Source organism: Phalangium opilio, unplaced genomic scaffold (assembly GCF_054372755.1).
Source record: "Phalangium opilio isolate 3A_F unplaced genomic scaffold, DU_Popi_V2 ptg000042l_1, whole genome shotgun sequence".
Classification (NCBI taxonomy): Eukaryota; Metazoa; Arthropoda; class Arachnida; order Opiliones; family Phalangiidae; genus Phalangium; species Phalangium opilio.
The window spans coordinates 539,396-547,332 of record NW_028324166.1 but is presented as its reverse complement, the minus strand read 5'-3'; the positions used below and the strand labels follow the sequence as shown (position 1 = coordinate 547,332).

Genomic DNA, 7,937 nt, shown 5'->3' with positions numbered 1-7,937 from the left:
AAATTGAAACAGTACGGCTTTATTCGTTATAGAGGGTAAAGCCAGTCCGTGGGTGCCTTTAAACACCACCCCCTGTACCTTCTTGCGCGTTAGCTCTAATTACATGAACGGAATATATTTGAGCGCGTGCCAAAGTTGCAGCGCGTGCTCAACTCCTACCTATATTCCTATCGATTTTAACTTGACATTAGTGTTCAGTGTGGAAGATAGCGGTTCCCCGCCTTTGATAGCGCTGCAAAGTGAGGCCGGATACGGACAGATTCTAACAGGTGTTTCGGTTCACTGGGATCTCAACTGGGCGCGTGCAATGTCTCCATTTTATTTACCACTGAAAAAAGAAAAATCTCCTCAATCGACTTCAAAACCATTTACGCCCACTCTTCGGTGGCTATAGCGTTTCTGAAAGATTTAAAGGGAATATAAACTCCTTATCGAGTTGTTATTTTGATTTTTCTTCCATTTCTTTAGCCCTGACTGATTTGGTGTATTGAGGCTTATATCATTTCCATAAATTCCCCAAAATTTATAATAGATACTGCTATTTTTATCTTTCCACTGTTTAGTATATAAATTGAAGGTAATTTCATTGTATTCATACTTACCTGGCGTCGCTGCGGCCTTGATCTTTGAGGAGGCGGGCTGGGGCGAGACCCGATCATTGCACCCTGATCGAGTTGACCCTCACCACTATCACTAATCGTGATCAGTGGGGCGTACTATTTTTGGTAGCGGGGGTCGTGCGTTCGCGCTCACCCCCACTCACTTAAATAAATACAAAATTAAACACTGTTAAGTGTAGTCTGTATCCCATATCTATTTGAAAAAGTCTGAATAAATACGATTTAAACAGCAATCTCAAACGTTTAATAATATATCACAATAAGTGAAACGGACATATTTGAAGTAACGCCAGGCTATTGGCATCGCTGTCTAGCATTTCCCTCGGTGTGATTGCTTCATTGTTAACTTATGGGGGAAATATAGTTATAGACTTTTGAAGCAGGTGGGAAAATATTTTTCGCCATTTCCAAAGTTGGTATAAAACGCGATTGCTGACTTTCGGAGATTTTACTTTCATTTTGAAGATACGTTTCATACCGTACACTAAAATGGGAACCTCCGCTGCTCTGCCCTGTTTCGCCTTCGTCTTGTTAGCCATGAATGTCGCCACGAATTTGGCCGAAGACAAAATGAAACTCGAAGAAGCAATGAAACGCAAGTGTACTTCGTATTTATTGAACTCTCCCGGATTACATGAAAGCTGTAATTTTGTTTAATAATAGCGATTTGTGAAGACAAAGCTTGGCGAGAGGCGATGGATTCTCCTGCTTTAAGGAAAAGGTCTCATCCTTGGTAAATACAAACATATGTTTAGTTGCTTAATAACAACGTGATAGCGGTGGAAAGATGCCAATGATTCAAGAAGACGCTGGCTTGACCATTTTTATTATCGCTCCAATTCCCGAATGATTCCGAGGGGTCCGACTATGCGAGTCAATCATGGCGTTGGCTTCTTTGGGAATGTTAGGCCCCTCGCGAGATACATTAATATTCTTCTTCATTTCCTTTCGCCATTTTAAAACAGATTAAAGAACTTTACTCAATCTGCGCTAAAAATTCCGGTCTTAAAGGAGACTTTTCTTTTAAATTACTGTTGGAAGTTTCCTGCGTCAAAGGAGGAGCAAAAACATTTTTTCAGGTAATTTCGAAAATTCGCTTTAGTTGGTTGGAAAAACAATGGATTCCACCCACGTATTCGATATTCGTCGAGTACCGAGCCGAATCCCCGGGTGCGTCTTAGTCCGTGTCTGAATTGGAGCCTTTAATGCTTTAAAATATATATTTCATTGTTGGTGCCAGGTTAACGATTGTGTTGCGAAAGAACAGTCTAAGCGGGTATGTTTTAATCTGTCCGTAATTAAATCTAATTAAGTCCTTTTTAATTGACGTTAAAAATTGCAAACCGTATTCGTAGAAAATGTCCATGCAAGTGTGGGATGAAAATATGAAACCCTATTCGGTAAGTCTAGGCGCATTGATACACCTGATCGGGATCATGAAAGTAGCACTTTCTTTTAACACCAACCATTAATTATATTTATTTACGTTTCATCAGGATTGCGTTAACGAAAAACTTAATCCAAAGCCGAAATAACTTGGAATTGAAATTATAAATTAATGTACAATTTGAAATAAAGTGAAACATAATAGTACATATTAACTGGGAATTTATTTTAAAATCCCCCCCCCCCATGTTCTGGTAACAATTTCCACTCAGTTTGACCCTTGACACCAAGACAATACCCTTTATTTTATGACATAAACATCAGTGGGGCGTTAACATTTTTGGTAGTGGGGGTCCTGCGTTCGCGCTCACCATGATGATTTCAAATTATTGCAATAGTTTGGCTTACAACAATACCTTTAATACGTGGAAAAGTCAGGGAATTTCGTATTGGGTGTCAGGGTAATTTAAAAATGGAAATTTTGCAACTCAAACCATTATTTGTAATACATACTGCTATTTTTGTCTCTCCACTGTTTAGTATATAAGTTGAAGGTAATTTCATTGTGATCATACTTACCTGGCGTCGCTGCGGCCTTGATCTTTGAGGAGGCGGGCTGGGGCGAGACTCGATCATTGCACTCCGATCGAGTTGACCCTCACCACTATCACTAATCGTGATCAGTGGGGCGTACTATTTTTGGTAGCGGGGGTCGTGCGTTCGCGCTCACCCCCATAAACACCTAAGTAAATACAAAATTAAACTTTGTTACCTGTACACCATTTCTCTGTTAAAGTCTGAATAAATATGATGTTAATCGTTGTTAAATTCAAATACTTTAATGAATATAATATTTCCTGTAATCGCAATGTAATGGTTTTAACCACGTTAACTCTGAATCTGTATTTACCGGTGGCGTATACAATTCTAATGTCTTTCGACATTTTGTCTGTTTGAAGAACCTATATTTTAAGCAGATGACCAAGCATTGATGAAATATTTCTAAATTTAAGTCGACTAACGGGGTTTACTCCCGTGTCTGACATCGCTTAAGAACATGATAATCATCATTAGAGTCATCATACGTCAATAATAGATCACAATAAGTAAAACAGACATATTTGAAGTAACGCCGGACTATATTTGTTATTGGCATCGCTGTTTCGCTTTTCCCAGAATAGATTCGGGTTAAAATCGGCGTGTTCGCTTCGATGTAGACTTATTAGGAAAATGTTGTTATAGACTTTTGAAGCAGGTGGGAAAATATTGTACGACATTTCCAAAGTTGGTATAAAACGCGACTGTTGGCTTTCGGAGATTTTACATTCATTTTGAAGATACTTTTCATATCGTTACACACAAAAATGGGCACCTCCGCTGCTTTCGCCTGTTTCGCCTTCGTCTTGTTGACCATGAATTTCGCCACGTATTTCGCCGAAGACAAAATGACACCCGAAGAATCGGATAAATTATTGAAACGTAAGTGTAGGTCTTATTTATTGAACTCTCCTGGATTTGAAAGCCGTAAATTTGTTTATTAATAGCGACGTGTGAAGACAAAGCTTATCGAGAGGCGATGGATTCCTGCTATAAGGAAAAGGCCACACCCTTGGTAAATACAAACATATGTTTAGTTGCTTAAAATCATTGTGATAGCGGCGAAAAGATGCCAATTATTCAAGAAGACGCTGGCTTGACCATTTTTATTATCGCTCCAATTCCCGGATGATTCCGAGGGGTCCGACATTTACACCAAATTCCTTCGGCTCCCTTCAATTAGTCAAGGGCGGTGGCTTCTTTGATATTTTTGGGCCCCTCGCGTGATACATTAATATTCTTCTTGACTTTCTATTTTCCATTTTAAAACAGATGATAGAACTCGACTCGATCTGCTACGCAAAAGTTGGTCTCAAAGGAGACTTTTCTATGAAATCACTGTTCGATGTTTCTTGCGTCAAAGGAGCAGCGAAAACAATTTTCCAGGTGAATTTCGAAAAGTCGCCTTAGTTTGTTTATAAAAAACAATGGATTCCACCACGTATTCGATATTCGTCGAGTCCCGAGCCGAATCCCCTGGTTCGTCTTAGTCGATTTCTGAAGGAGAAGCGTCGGTATACTCAGCAAATAACGAATGCGTGACAAAGAATTTAAACGAGCATCCGTGGATTATCGCGACATCTAACTCGAACTTTTACGCTCTAAAACACTAATTGCAATGTATTTAATTTTATTGGCGGCACCAGCATGAGGATTGCCTTGTGAAAGAACAGTCTAAGCGGGTATGTTTTAATCTGTCCGTAATTAAATCTAATTAACTCCGTTTTAATTGACGTTAAAAATGCAAATCGTATTCGTAGAAAATAACCCAAGAAATGAGTGATAAAGAGACGAAACCCTATTTTGTAAGTCGAAGCTTGCGCGCATTGATACACCTGATCAGGATGAAAGTAGCACTTTCCTTTAACATCGAGCGTTAATTATATTTATTTACTTTTCATCAGGATTGTGTGGATGAAAAACTGACTCCAAAGCCGAAATAACTTGGAATTGAAATTATGAATTAATGTACAACTTGAAATAAAGTGCAACATAGTACATATTAACTGGAAGTGTATTTTAAAATCTATAGTTATTGAGGGCCTTTTTCTACTAGTAACCAATTTTCTAGGTAAAGTTTACAACTTTCGGATAGGCTTTGATCGGCTTAGGAGATACCGCATTCTCCATTTAAAACACGAACGGCACATATGCGCGGTAAGACGTCACTATCAGCCAATAGTCTTCGATCTAAGAACGTCTTACGTATTACTCCCCATATGTGCAGGGCTCCCATCAATGTTTGGGAGCCCATACATTACTTAACGAAACGTTGCTGCTGCTATGTTCCGGTGCAGACACTTTCCACTCAGTTTGACCCTTGACCCCAAGAAAAGACCCTTTATTTTATGACATAAACATCAGTGGGGCGTTAACATTTTTGGCAAAATTAAACTCTGTTACCTGTACCCCATATCTCTATAGAAGTCTGAATAAATATGATGTTAATCATTGTTAAATTCAAATACTTAAATGTGGTCATATTTCTTGGAATTTGCTAGTTAATGGTTTTAACCACGTTAACTCTGACTCTGTATTTACCCGTGGCGTATACAATTCTAATATCTTTCGATATTTCGTTTGTTTGAAGAACGAATATTTTAAGCAGATGATCAAACATTGAAGAAATATTTATTAATTTAAGTCGAAATTAACGGCGTTCACTCGCGTGTCTGACATCCCTTTAAAACATGGTAATTATCATTAGAGTCATCATACGTCAATAATAGATCACAATAAATCAAACGGATATATTGAAGTAAAGGCAGACTATATTTGTTATTGGCATCGCTGTCTCGCATTTCCCAGAATGTATTCGGGTTAAATGTTGTTATAGACTTTTGAAGCAGGTGGGAAAATATTGTTTTCAATTTCCAAAGTTGGTATAAAACGCGATTGGTGGCTTTCGGAAATTTTACTTTGAATTTGAAGATACGTTTCATATCGTGTACACAAAAATGGGAACCCCCGTTGCTTTCGCCTATTTCGCCTTCGTCTTGTTGGCCACGTATTTCGCCGAAGGGACAAAGACACCCGAAGAACAGGAAAAAATATTGAAACGTAATTGTAGTTCGTATTTATTGAACTCTCCTGGATTTGAAAGCTGTAAATTTGTTTATTAATAGCGACGTGTGAAGACAAAGCTTATCGAGAGGCGGCAGATTTCTGCTATAAGGAAAAGGCCACACCCTTGGTAAATACAAACATATGTTTAGTTGCTTAAAATCAACGTGATAGCGGTGGAAAGATGCATGCCGATGATTCAAGAAGACGCTGGCTTGACCATTTTTATTATCGCTCCAATTCCCGGATGATTCCGAGGGGTCCGACATTTACACCAAATTGCTTCGGCTCGCTTGGCGTTGGCTTCTTTGGGAATGTTAGGCCCCTCGCGTGATACGTTAATATTCTTTGTCAATTCCTTTTTTCCATTTTAAAACAGATGATAGAAATTGATTCAGCCTGCTATGCAAAAATTGGTCTCAAAGGAGAATTTTCTATTAAATCACTGTACGATGTTTCTTGCGTCAAAGGAGCAGCGAAAACTATTTTCCAGGTGAATTTCGAAAAGTCGCTTAAGTTTGTTGGAAAAACAATGGATTCCACGTATTCGATATTCGGCGAGTCCCGAGCCAAATCCCCTGTTACGTCTTAGTCGATTTCTGATGGAGAAGCGTCCGTATACTCGGCAAATATCGAATGCGTGGCAAAGAATTTAAACGAGCATCCGTGGATTATCGCGACATCTAACTCGAACTTTTACGCTCTAAAACACTAATTGAAATTTATTTAATTTTATTGGTGGCACCAGCATGAGGATTGCGTTGCGAAAGAGGAGTCTGAACGGGTATGTTTTAATCTGTCCTTCATTAAATCTAATTAACTCCGTTTTAATTGACTTTAAAAATGCAAATCGTATTCCTAGAAAATATCCAAAGAAATGATTGATAAAGAGACGAAACCCTATTTTGTAAGTCGAAGCTTGCGCGCATTGATACACCTGATCAGGATGAAAGTAGCACTTTCTTTTAACATCGAGCATTAATTATTCTTTTTTTTACGTTTTCATCAGGATTGTGTGGATGAAAAACTTGATCCAAAGCCGAAATAACTTGGAATTGAAAATATAAATTAATGTACAATTTGAAATAAAGTGCATATTAACTAGAAGTGTATTTATTGAGGGATTTTTTTCTGCTCGTAACCAATTTTCCTGCGCAGTAAGACGTATCAGTCAATAGTCTTCGATCTTAACCTTTATTTATAGCAGAACCAGGGATGGATTTAATTTTAGAAGTAGGAATGGAGAACAGGGTAATGTGGTGGGCGCGTCAAAGTCCCGGACCCCATTCCCCCACGGGACGGAGGGGGGTGTTGAAAGAAGAGGCGGGAGGGTCCATAGCGACAGAGGTAAAAAGGAATTACGTCACAATTTTTCGCCGTCCCCGTCATCAGCAACGTCATCAAAACGTAGTTAAAGCGAGCCAATAAGATATAACTTAAACTTGTTCGTTACGTGTTGGAGGGAGGGAGGGGCTCTATACTGGGTGGTCTATGAGTCGGAATAACTGAAGTAAATACTAACCGTTCCGTTCTCCATTCCTACTTCTAAAATTAAATCTATCCCTGGCAGAAGTGTATACTACAATGGTTTCTACTAAAAGAATTTCTCTGATTTAAGACTTTGCAACACTTTGTTATTTCCATTGTATAATATTCACCGTGTATTTAATGCCGTATATCTCCGATTGCCCTTCAACCCCCCCCCCCCGAGAGCCGGGGTTGTGGGGTTTGGGGGTGGGGGTTTGAAATACGCGGCTAAAACTAATGAGGCGGTATCGGTCTACTCGCTACCGGCTAATGGAGTTTAACCCGTTTTTTACAGCGCGGGGTTGGGGTTGGAGGGAAGGGGTTGAATTCTAACCTTAATTCATAAGGGAGGAAGGGGTGGGGGTTTGATTTGCATGGTCGGGCACGCCCCCTTCTCTTTAATGCGGAAGATCAAATCTTTCTTCCCGCCAGGGGGCCTCCCCCCCCAAACCTATGTACTAATTAACAAAAGAGATTTTTCTCGCAGTGTTTTTTTTTTATTCTTAAGAAAATGAAAGAATTTGAATAATTGCTTCTTATAGGTGTGGTCCGCCCCTTATTAAGCCAGTCGCCTATACTTTCCCTCCTTTGTCCCTTTATCAAGCCCGTCATTCACAGTCAAAACCCTCCTCTTATATTATTTTATAGTCGTTTAGCGGCTACTTACTTTGTTGCGACGGGGTTTAAATTACTTTGTCAAGCCCGTCGCCCACACATTCCTTTGAAATATCTCTGGTTATTTGA

General features: G+C 39.3%; 3 long non-coding RNA genes and 2 other non-coding genes across 5 annotated transcripts; all 5 read left to right on the top strand.

Moving 5' to 3' along the window:
• The first annotated feature begins 594 nt into the window (after positions 1-594).
• On the top strand, positions 595-758 carry LOC149678030 (U1 spliceosomal RNA). The gene has a single exon (XR_016366312.1). It is a non-coding gene; the product is annotated as a U1 spliceosomal RNA (small nuclear RNA).
• Positions 759-2,577: 1,819 nt separating this feature from the next.
• LOC149678029 (U1 spliceosomal RNA) lies at positions 2,578-2,741 on the top strand. Its single transcript, XR_016366335.1, has one exon. It is a non-coding gene; the product is annotated as a U1 spliceosomal RNA (small nuclear RNA).
• A 1,139-nt stretch (positions 2,742-3,880) lies between these two features.
• On the top strand, positions 3,881-4,569 carry LOC149678028 (uncharacterized). The gene is made up of 3 exons (XR_016366020.1): positions 3,881-3,989; positions 4,250-4,285; positions 4,364-4,569. It is a non-coding gene; the product is annotated as an uncharacterized LOC149678028 (long non-coding RNA).
• A 970-nt stretch (positions 4,570-5,539) lies between these two features.
• Positions 5,540-5,848, top strand: LOC149678027 (uncharacterized). Its single transcript, XR_016366244.1, has 2 exons — positions 5,540-5,663; positions 5,729-5,848. It is a non-coding gene; the product is annotated as an uncharacterized LOC149678027 (long non-coding RNA).
• Positions 5,849-6,276: 428 nt separating this feature from the next.
• Positions 6,277-6,789, top strand: LOC149678026 (uncharacterized). Its single transcript, XR_016366243.1, has 3 exons — positions 6,277-6,450; positions 6,529-6,573; positions 6,676-6,789. It is a non-coding gene; the product is annotated as an uncharacterized LOC149678026 (long non-coding RNA).
• Positions 6,790-7,937: the final 1,148 nt, after the last annotated feature.